The sequence below is a fragment of the Acipenser ruthenus genome, chromosome 4, assembly GCF_902713425.1.
Source record: "Acipenser ruthenus chromosome 4, fAciRut3.2 maternal haplotype, whole genome shotgun sequence".
In the NCBI taxonomy this organism is placed as follows: Eukaryota; Metazoa; Chordata; class Actinopteri; order Acipenseriformes; family Acipenseridae; genus Acipenser; species Acipenser ruthenus.
The window spans coordinates 7,669,303-7,680,803 of NC_081192.1; the positions used below are offsets into that span (position 1 = coordinate 7,669,303).

General features: G+C 41.1%; 1 long non-coding RNA gene across 1 annotated transcript; it reads left to right on the forward strand.

Moving 5' to 3' along the window:
- The first annotated feature begins 309 nt into the window (after nucleotides 1–309).
- On the forward strand, nucleotides 310–10,981 carry LOC131736082 (uncharacterized). Its single transcript, XR_009327902.1, has 2 exons — nucleotides 310–452; nucleotides 9,700–10,981. It is a non-coding gene; the product is annotated as an uncharacterized LOC131736082 (long non-coding RNA).
- Nucleotides 10,982–11,501: the final 520 nt, after the last annotated feature.

Below are 11,501 nucleotides of genomic sequence, written 5' to 3' on the forward strand. Positions count from 1 at the left end.
TATAAATTAACTCTGGTTCAATACAGACACTTAAAAGGGCAACATTAAATTGTGCGTATTAGTGAGAAAGATTTTATTTAGTTGTTTATGGGAGCACTAACTCCTCTCTCCTGAAGTGAATCAACTAGCTTTGCTGCAAGTCTGTTAACTTGTTCTGGCAGCGCTGCATACTTTGTCATGCACACCGTGGATCATGTCCCCGCGCTCATGGTTATTAATAGAGCTGATTCTGGGTTGCTGTTAGATACAGTTATCTAATGACGTCATGGTGGTCAGTCAGCTAATCAGGGTATGTGAGAGAGAGAGCTGTCCTTGTTTATTTCACCCGCTGCTGCAGGTGATAGTTACTTTTTACAGTTCGTTTTTAGTTCAGGGGAATGGGTCTTTAAACTTTAAATTTTGTCTTTTAACCTCAAGAATGATGGAATCCCCTGTCCTATTAGATTATCAAGGTATGTTTTTTATTTCCTTCAAATTTTTTGCGCTTTTTTATGACTTTTACTGTTTATTTATGTGGTGATTGCTATATCTGTAAAGCCGCGACTCCAGCCTTGAAAGACACAATAAAATTATATTATGTTTTATATGACTTTTGTATACACAACACACACACACACACACACACACACACACACACACACACACACACACACACACAACACACAACACACACACACACACACACACACACACAACACACACACACACACACACACACACACACAACACACACACACACACACACACACACACATATATATATATATATATATATATATACAGTACCAGTCAAAAGTTTGAGTACACCTGCTTGAAACCAGGTTTTTCATGATTATCTATGCTTTTAACTGTATAAACTTGTCTATAAACACTTAATATTTAATTATATGATATGTGTACTTATATAAGCTGATAATCATAAGTGAATTGCATTCAAAAAATTTATTTTTAAATGAAAATGTAAATCTTGTCAATTTCAATGAAATGGTCACCCAAAGCAAGGGGATTTCAGTCTGAAGTCAGTTAAAAGTCTGAAATGTGTATAACACGGTGTTAGAACACTGGCCTAAGTATAAAAGTGTCTTTGTTAGATGTTCTCTGAGTTAACTAGCATGTTACCTAATTAACCTTTTGTCACCAATTATTGTTAACAGGTGAGGGTCCATGATTACTATAAATATAGGTAGCACAGGCACAAGTTTGTTATTCCTAAATGTAAGGGAGCAGAAAATGGCAAAATATGCTCAGTTAAGCAAAGAAAAAAGACAGTCTGTAATTACTTAAAGAAATGAAGGTCAATCTTTAAGACATATCGCAAAAACTTTGCAAGTGTCTGTAACTGCTGTGGCCAAGACCATCAAACGATTTGAAGAAACTGGCACTCATGAGGACCAAACAAGGTCAGGCAGGCCAAGGGTGACCTCAGAATCAGAGAACAAGTTCATTCGAGTCACAAGTCTGCGAAACCGGCGATTAACTGCCCCTGAAATACAAGCTGTACTTCTAGTAAATGCTACTAGAAGTACAGATGTTTCAACATCAACTGTTCAGAGGAGATTGCGTGAAGCTGGCCTAACTGGAAGAATTGCTGCAAAGAAACCATTGTTAAGAGTGCAGAATTAGAGGAAGATACTTGCCTGGGCCAAAAAACACAGAAACTGGACGTTTGAGGAGTGGAAGTCGGTCTTATGGACCGATGAGTCAAAATTTGAAATATTTGGGTCCAACCGCGGAGTATTTGTAAGACGCAGAGAGGGTGAGGGCATGAGTTGTGCATGTGTGGTTCCCACTGTCAAGCATGGAGGAGGCAGTGTCGTGGTCTGGGGTTGCTTTGCTGGTGACAGAGTTGGTGATCTTTACCAAGTCCATGGCAAGCGCAACCAGCATGGCTATCATAGCATACTTCAGAGGCATGCCATCCCATCAGGATTACGGCTAGTTGGGCAGTCCTTCATTCTTCAGCAAGATAATGACCCGAAACACACCTCAAAGTTGTGCAAGAACTATCTGGTGAAGAAGGAAAGTGAAAGACAACTCAATCTAATGACCTGGCCTGCCCAGTCTCCAGACCTCAATCCCATAGAACTTGTATGGAACAAACTGGACAGAAGAGTCAAAGCAAAGCTACCCACAAGTGCCCTACATCTCTGGGAATTGTTGCAGAAGAGCTGGGAAGACATGTCAGGTGATTTCCTGCTGAAACTTGTTAACCGAATGCCTCGTGTTTGTGAGGCTGTTATTAAGGCAAAGGGTGGCTATTTTGAGGAATCCAAGATTTAAAGACAATTTTAAATTTTCTTGAACATTGCTTTGATACTCCTTATGTTTTGTTTTGTATATTGTAACATGTGTTTTCATTTTCAAGTATTTACAGAAACGTATACGACGTAAAACATTGTCAATTATGAAAAAAATCTAGGTTATCGGCATAACTAGGTTAGATAATCTGGTTTAATTGTAATCTGGACGTGAACCGTCTGGTTACACAGTATCCTCCGATATATCCCGTAGTGCTTTGCGGTAGTACGTTGCCATAACCTCCCTGGTTTCATGAGACGAGAATAAAGAAGACAAACCCGAATTAAAATACAGGAGGATTTATTCTTGTCATATTTACAGGGGTACAGTCACATATGCTTATGTACTGTAGTACACAAAAATTTAAAATGTGTTCCAAACACTTTTTAAATTATCTTAGATCACATCACATATTAGCAAGTTAAAGGTTATTTGGACTTTAAATTAAAGAACGTCTCTCTTTTCCGCCCCAGATTTTCCCTTTGTGCAAATGCCCATCTAATTTATTTACTACGACATCGGCATTTTAACCCCATACGTATTATTTCCCTAATCTATTGATTACTTGGGCATTTTCTCGTAGCTCCTCAGTTCTGCCCCCGTGTTAAATGAAAATAAACAACATTTACGGGGGATAAGAACGTGTGTACATTACAGTGGTTTCTGGGATACAGTCATCCAGCGAAGTGCTTTTCAACAACAGGTTTCATTACGGCAATCTGGACGCTCTAACACTGTTGGGCTAAGGTTCAGGATCGGTTTTGAACTCGGCTGTCGATTTTTTTGCTCTAATGTTGACAAGTCCTTAGACTTATTATTATTATTATTATTATTATTATTATTATTATTATTATTATTATTATTATTTAACCATATATTACCAAAAGCCTAATGATACGCAGTCTTTGCAATGCTCAGTTTTGGTTCTGTGAAAGCAATGGTAGGTGGCTCTAAAAATAGGCAGTAATATATAAAAAAAAAGCTTTCCGTGCATATCGTTAATTACTATTGATCTTTCATCACCTGTTCCTTGTCAGTGAAGGACATCAAATGTCAAAAATAATTGGTTAACAGCAGAGTTTGAAAATGTCTTAATTCTGCTGTCCTGTATAAATTACTAGCACAGTTATTTGCCTTATTGACAAAACAGTCAAGACATTTGACCTGCACTAAATACAGTCCTCCTTTTCAACACTGAAAAAGCCGCATCTGTACCTTCATTGTAACGAGGGTTTGTGGGTACCCACTGGGACAGGCACACAGGATGTCTGATGCTCAGCCAGATGTTTACAAACGCTGAGATCAGAGGAACGTTTAAACAACTCCAGGCAGTTGGGGTTGTGCTGATAAATGGGTGTGAATCTGGCCTGTCACACAGGAAGTAATAAGATACCAGAAGGCAGCTGTTTAAACTTCAAAAGCTGTTAAAAAAATAATTCAGTATAGAATCATTACTATCTCATTACAAAACAGTAATTAATTTATGTTAAATAATGTAAAGCAAGGTAATATGGTATTATTAGTAGTAGTAGTAGTCCTATTTAAATGGTCGTAAGGGGACTACTCCAGCTGACAGCTGGGGAAGAAGTACAATAGCATCCTCAAAAAGAGGATGCTAAAAAAGACAACCGTTTAATTTTAAATGAAAAAAATGGATAAAAGGTCTGTAATTTAAATTGACAAAACAAAGGGGGGGTGGTACAGAGCACGCCACCCAGAGCCCACTGGTTGACAAAGGCCGTCATGTCTCCAGAGGACTCCGTGTTGGCGTGCTCTAACTTAACCTTGGAACGAACAAGGACCCTGAACATGGCCCCACAGTCAAAGAGACCCTACCCGGTGATCTTGCGTTTCCTGGTCTTGTAAATTGCCAGTTTAGCAAGAGCCAGGAGCAGATTCACCAGGAGGTCTCTCTTCTTGGTGGAGCCACGAACAGGGTGCCTGAAAATTAACCGGGTTAAGCCAGAACTGCAGCAGAAGATTCCTTAGCAGAAGGAAAAATGGCTGCAGTCTGGCACACAAAAAATAAATATGGAACACCGACTTGGGCTGACCGCAGAAAGGGCATGTGGCGTACGAGTCAGTAAAGTGACGCAGGATCTCTCCTGAAGCGAGCGCTCCAAGCTGCAGCCTCCATCCTAGGTCCCCAGCTCCTCTTGGGACCAGCAGGGAGTACAGAGCCTCCCACTGGGGACTCTCACCCTCCGGGGGTTGGAGGGGCTCCCGCAGGTTGCTGTCTTGGTGGGAGACCAGGGCGAGGAAATGGAGGTTGTGGAGCAGCATCGCGTACAGGGTTCTCCTCGACGCAGATCGGAGGGGGGTCGAGGAGAAATCAGAGATCCTGCTCAGGTTATTCTTGAGGGGAGGCTGAGGGGGGTCCCACGCCTTTGGTTCGATTAGCAGGACCGGAGAACTGGGGGTAAGGAGGGAGGTTGGCTCTCCGGTCCTAAGGACCCCCTCGAAATACCTGACAGAGTCTGGGTGCAATGCTACTTTGCACTTCTGAGTCGCTCGGCGGGCCGTTTTGACGGTCCCCCAAGCCACCCTGGCAACCAGCGACTCGGGAGTCAGCCACTCCGAGCGTTCATGATCCAGGAGATCCCAGACTCTGGTCACTTTGGCCAAGATCAACAGCTTCTGCACTGCGGGGGATTCCAATGCCTGCGCACCTAGATGGGGGTTGTGCAGCAGGGGCTCCAGAAGGAATTCTTCCCCCTCGGTCGGAATGCCGTCTCGGCCAACGTTGAACATGCTCCAGGTCTTGAGTAGGACCTGATAAAAGACTGGCAGCTCGGGGAGACGGATTCCCCAGAGATTGATCCAGAAAAGCTGCCGATCGTAGTCCAGGTTGTGCATCTTGCGCAAGAGGAGGGAGGCCAGCGCACACCACTGCAGGGCCAGGTCTGCGTACAGGTATCTGCAGGGTCTGTAGTCGGAAGGTGTGCACCTGGCTCTTGATGCACACCAACCCTTGCCCTCCATCCGTCAAGAGAGAGGCACAGAACCCCGACAGAGACCCAGTGCTTTCCGGCCCAGAAGAAGTCTATCAGCCTGCTCTGGACCCTGACCACAAACTCAGAGGGCGGGCTCAGAACGGTGAGTTGATGCCAGATCATCGACGCCACCAGCTGGTTGATGACCAGAGCCCTGCTCCTGAAAGGAAGCAGTTTCAGCAGACCTGACCACGACCTCAGTCTCGCAGCAACCTTGTCCTCCAACTCCACCCAGTTGGAGCATACACGTTCAAGAGGTGAAAGATACTGTCTCCGTCCTGGATCCGATGGTATAACCGACGGCCCGGCACGACGTCAATCACATCGAGTACTGTGGGAAGAAAGGACCCAGAGAAGAGCATTGCCACCCCACAAGATGATTCAGTGAGGTGGCTGAAAGACACTCCCCCCACCCCGCCCACTCCAGCAGCCAGTTGGCTTTGGCCTCTGGCGTTGTGTGGGTTTCCTGCAGGAAGCACACAGAGTATCCTTTTTTCAGGTAGGAGATTACCTGGGCCCTGTGGAAATGGTCCTTACATCCGTTGACGTTCACAGTACCAATGCAATACATGATCTTCTGTCAGGATTTGTTGGTGACACTCACAGAAGATTGATCCTCCAGAAGTTCACCAACTGGTCGTGTAACTTTCGGGCCTGAATGTTTTGTTGGCATGGCCAGCCCTGAGGAAGGAAATCACGGATTGTAGTCCTCTGGAAATCTCCCCATTTATCCAGGGCTAGCTGTACCTGGTCCCTGCTGTGGATAGTGGCCTCCAAGAACTCCAGGAGCTCCGTCACAGGGATGTCAGAAGGAGGGGCGGACAGACTCTCTGAGTCCACGCTGCAAATGGACCCTCCTCCCTCTCCATTGCCCTCGTCGCAATGGTAAAGCACAACGCACGCACGTTGTTGTGTGAGCCTCACCGGTCCTCCCTGCGCCCCACCCCCAGGATCCGCGGCAGGAGAGAGACCCTCGTGGGGACCGTCTGCACCCTCGATTTGGAGGCACAGACCGGCTAGGGGTACACAAAAAACAAACAACCACCTACACTGCAAATAATCAGCAGTGTAGGGGCACACACAAAGACAAGACAAAGACAAAAAAGTATTATTTATGTATTTTTAGAAATAAATATTTATTTATTCAATAATAAAAAACCATACTGAATACACACACTCACCCCTGCACTGTAAAAACTACCAGAACACGGGTGCACAAAACAGAAAACAAAAAAACACCTGCACTCCAATTATTATTTATTTATTTCTTAGCAGACGCCCTTATCCAGGGCGACTTACAATTGTTACAAGATATCACATTATTTTTACATACAATTACCCATTTGTACAGTTGGGTTTTTACTGGAGCAATCTATCAATAATCAAATAAAAAATGATAAAAAATCAATAAAAGAAGTGTTTAAAAAAGAAAGAAAAATAAAATAAGTAAAAATCTCAAACACAAGTGCAGGGAGAGAAAGAAGAAAAAGACCAAAACAGTGTTTTATACAAAATAACACAACTAAATCAAAGTATTTTGAAATCAAAAGGTGCACTACAGCTTTAGACAAAATAAATTATAAAAAGATTAGAAAAATAACAAGTTTAAAGAACAGTTTTTTATGGTTATTTTTTTTTTGGTACTAAATGAGGAGCACCACACATGTGTGACCTCTCTGTAGTAGTAGTCGTAGTAGTAATAGTATTATAACATTGATGCTGAATGGTAATTTATTACAGCCTTATTAAGATCTCACACTGAAAAGATTTAGACATATCTTCTAGCTCAGATGTTGAAGTCCTTCATCAGCTGATCTGTAAAAGGAACTGAAGTGTTACTGATGCCATGACATCTCTTGTGTTTATATAGTGATTAAGGAAGTGAGGAATCTTTCAAGTTTCCATACAACCTTACTGAATGACAAAGATACTGTACAGTTGATTACAATAGTTAAACTCCCTATTACTGGTAGACTAGAGACAAACTTAATAATGCACAGCACTCTGTTAAGAGGTTATGAGGGTGTTGTTACTGTTCGTTACCACAAGAGGGTACCAAACACCAGTTTTAAAATGTTCATTGGTTGTATAATTATAATTCACCATCCCGAACTACAAGATGTTAAATGCGGTACCAGTGTTTGCTAAAAGCACCATAATAAACAAGTTTATTTGATAAATACGTAGCTCTTATAAAGTGTTCAAATATGTCTAAAGCAAACAAAATCTGGTTAGTATTGTTAATGCCCTTATTTATTTTGTTTAACATAGCATACAAACCTGCGTGGCTCTTGCTGAATTCTAAATTGTTTTGGATCTTTAGGGAAACGGAAGAATTTTTTTTTTTGCTAACTATATAGATGAAAATGCGAGTTTATGTCTTTCTGAATATGCTTCAAGCCAGTAAGTCATTGCATCCGCATTTGTGTTACGATTATTTTCAATCCATGCTTTTTTACAGTACCAATGAGAAAACGCCACACATGAACTTAATTAAAAGTTATAAACGAGGATATTATAGATATATTAAAGGATGTGTAAGGGTTAATGTGGCTGCTAAAATAACCATACAGTAGTTTTTATTGTTTACTGCGACACTACTAAAATTCCACAAATGCGTGCACTTACTGATCAAGTTTTAATTTGATCAGAAAAAATAAAACAATTTAATCCTCCTTATTATAAGCACATAGCTTGATCTCTGGCTTAGCTTTTACTGAGGAGTCAAAAAATAAACTACAGCCCTGACTAACAAAAAATGACCATATGTAAAATAAACTCATTATCATTGGTTGGTACTGAAAATGCGTGGATTGAATATAATCCTAGAGGCAGGAAATATAACCTTGTAGTTAACACGTGTTAACAAGTTCTTTTCCGTTTTAAGTAATGTCTCATTCCCTTCAAACATGTTGAAGGAGAGATTCTGAAATAACAATAAGTCAATCAAAACTATGAAACGTGTAGGGGGGTGGGTGGGGCGCAAATATCATTGCCTGCCCCGGGCACTAAAATGCCTAGTTAGGGCTCTGGGCAGGACAATGATGGGGGACTTCTGTCACGTCCTGGTCAGCATAGAGGGGGTTCCCTGCACCGCACTGGTGGACATCGGGCGGAGCGTGACACTCATACGCCCCGATGTCTACCAGCAAGCCACTGGGAGCCAGAGGCACAGCCTGGAGCCAACCACTGTGCATCTCTGCACGGTAAACGGGCCTGTTGCCCACGCAAGGGAATAGGCTCATGAAGATACGGCTATGGTGTGCCATGAAGTATGGGTGGCTGCAGTCCAAGATCCCTTGATCCTCGGCTTGGATTTCCTGTGACAGACAGGCAGCCACCTGGACCTACAGAGGGGGCTTCTTTGGTTCCTGAGGGGCCCGACCCTTGCACTAACTATCCCGGAGGAACCAACCAATCCCCGGGACGGTCCAGTGCGGGGCGGGAATCCACCTCCCAGCGTGTTACAATCAGATGCCAGCGGAAGGGCCCGTCTCCTGCGGTGGTCAATCCGGTGGGGCCATGAGGAATGTTCTGTTGGAAAAGCATGGCAACAGTTAACAGATTAAAAAAAAAAGAACTCCTTTCTCATTGGCTGAATTCAGTGTTTAGATAATTGTGATTATTGACTATTTCAGGTGTCACACTGCTCTGCAGCCTATTCACTCATAAGCCCCCAGTCATTTTCTAGACTAATCTGTAGTTGTCTATTGGGTTGTTTGCTATTCCATAAAGAAACATGTGGTCATGATCATGGATTTCCAGTTTCCAGTTTAAGCCTTTCATTCAGATTTTACGACTGGTTGGGCAACCTTTATCTTGCCACTTAGTCACTACAAAATGTAGTTCAGCTCATTTACTGTACAATTCTGTACAACCAATTGAAGTTTTATAATGCTGTTTTGGTAGTGTACCTGTTTTCAGTCCACTCAACAATAAATGTAGGACCCCCCCTCATAAAAGCTTCAGTATACTTTTACCACATTTCACTACCATGGTAAACCACAGTAAACTTATTATTATTATAACTACATTATAACTTTGTCTGCATAGTCTTATTGTAGTGATGTTTTGTTGTAGTATATACCCTTCTAACGAGGTGCTTATTGAAGTAGAAACACATCTATTGCTAAATGTCGGTTACACTGCATGCATGATTGATCCTGCCGAGTGCAATGCTTCATTTAGTCTGTTCTCAGTGCAGAATATTTCTCACCTGGCACACAACGATTTCTAATCTACTGTACAGTCCATTAAATCCACACTTTATAAGGCACAGCAGTATGCCTGCGGCAGTATTTTAATTGAACTCCCCTGGTATATTCCTATAACTTCTCATCGCTCACCTCATCTCCTGTTATGCTGTAAAGAAAACTTTTCTTTTTCCCCACTCACTGTTTCTCACCAGATATCTCCAGTATTGGGAAAATGCCCCTAAAGTTCCCAGGTGCCTGTGGGGGAGAGACAGGGAGTATGCTGGGATTGGTCCAATATCTTTACCAGAAGATCACCCATCCTCCCTTCTTGAAGGCGAGGGCGACTCCATCAGGATATAGTGGGAGCCCAAGTGGAAATCATACTTACTGAACCCTCGCTCACTCACCAGACATTGCCCGCCTTATGAATATATTGTAATGTTACAATGTAGCAAGGGAAAGGTTATTATATTTATTTATTTTTAACTAGGATTGTAAATAGTTTAAACATTTAGTGTTAACATTTTACCTAGACTTTTAATCAGAAATATGCAGGCCAAATATAGGTGTTAATGTTCTCTTTTCCATTTACATTAAAATGGTTTAACACAATCCAATGTAGCAGTAATTTATAAAAAGTGAGGGCTTCTTATCGATTACTTTTCTCATTGGTTGCTAACATTTAAGATCAATATGTGAAAGTTTAGATGTTTAGGAAAATAAAGAAACGATCACCTATTAAAACTTATTACACAGATGAAAGCAAAAGCCCAAACATTTGTTTACTTGACTTAGCATTATGATTTAGTTTTTTAACATCTAGAATTGATTATTGTAATTGTCTATTCTCCGGCATTCAAAGTCAAGTTTTATCCCGTTTGCAACTCGTCCTGCTGCTGCCAGGATTTTAACTAAACAAGAAAGTATGACCATATTACACCGGTATTGGCAGCCCTACATTGGCTTCCAGTTCGGTTTCGGGTTGATTTTAAGCTTCTGCTCATAACCTACAAAGCTTTACATGATCTGGCTCCCTCTTACCTGAATGATCTTCTAATTCCATATGTTCCTAGGCAGCCTCTCCAATCCCAGGATGCCGTGCTGCTCACTATTCCCAACATTTTAAAAACTAGTATTAGTGGCAGAGCTTTCAGTTACAGGGCCCCTAAATTATGGAACAATTTGCCCATTTTTGTAAGGGAAGCGCCAACGGTTGCAGCTTTTAAAATAGGACTGAAGACACATTTTTATAATCTATCTTTTTTATCTTAATATGATTGTTTTCTTTTATCGTCTATGGTTTTATTGTTTCACTGATCTTGTTTTTCTTTATATGTTTTATCTACATATTTATGCATTACTCTCCTGCTCATGTATTTTCATTTACTGGGATTATTGTATTTCTGCTTGTGTTTTCTGTTTTAGCCATGTGAAGCGCTTTGAGGCATTGCTTTTGTGAAAGGTGCTATATTAAATAAAGGCTGACTGATTGATTGATTGATTGATTGATTGAAAATCAGGAGTAAAAAAATTGTCACACTAAATAAAAATAAATAATAATAATAATAATAAAAAAAAATTTGTTCGAATGAACTGTCTAATTTGTGTTTGCAGGAGTGTTACAATTCCACAGTATAATGATCTCACTATGATGAAGAAAAGCAATGTCCGCACCAATGATCATGGAATAAAAGCAATGACTGTATAGATTTGACATGCATATAATGTAAAGCCATACATATTTGCAAGCCTTTTATTGTGTGAAAAAAAACGCGATCATTTTTGGGACGAATATCAAATTCCACTAACATGTGCGCATGAATGTGTTGTTTACCTTTATCTAGGTCAAAAAACACGAAACAAAACAAAGAGATTTAAAAATGTGATTAAAATATATTAATGTTCCAATAGGAATTACTATCAATATATTTTATTATGTATTCTTATTCTGCATGTTTTGTTTTGTTTTTTTACAGTAGATGGCACCAGAACCACCAGTTACTTTACATCACTG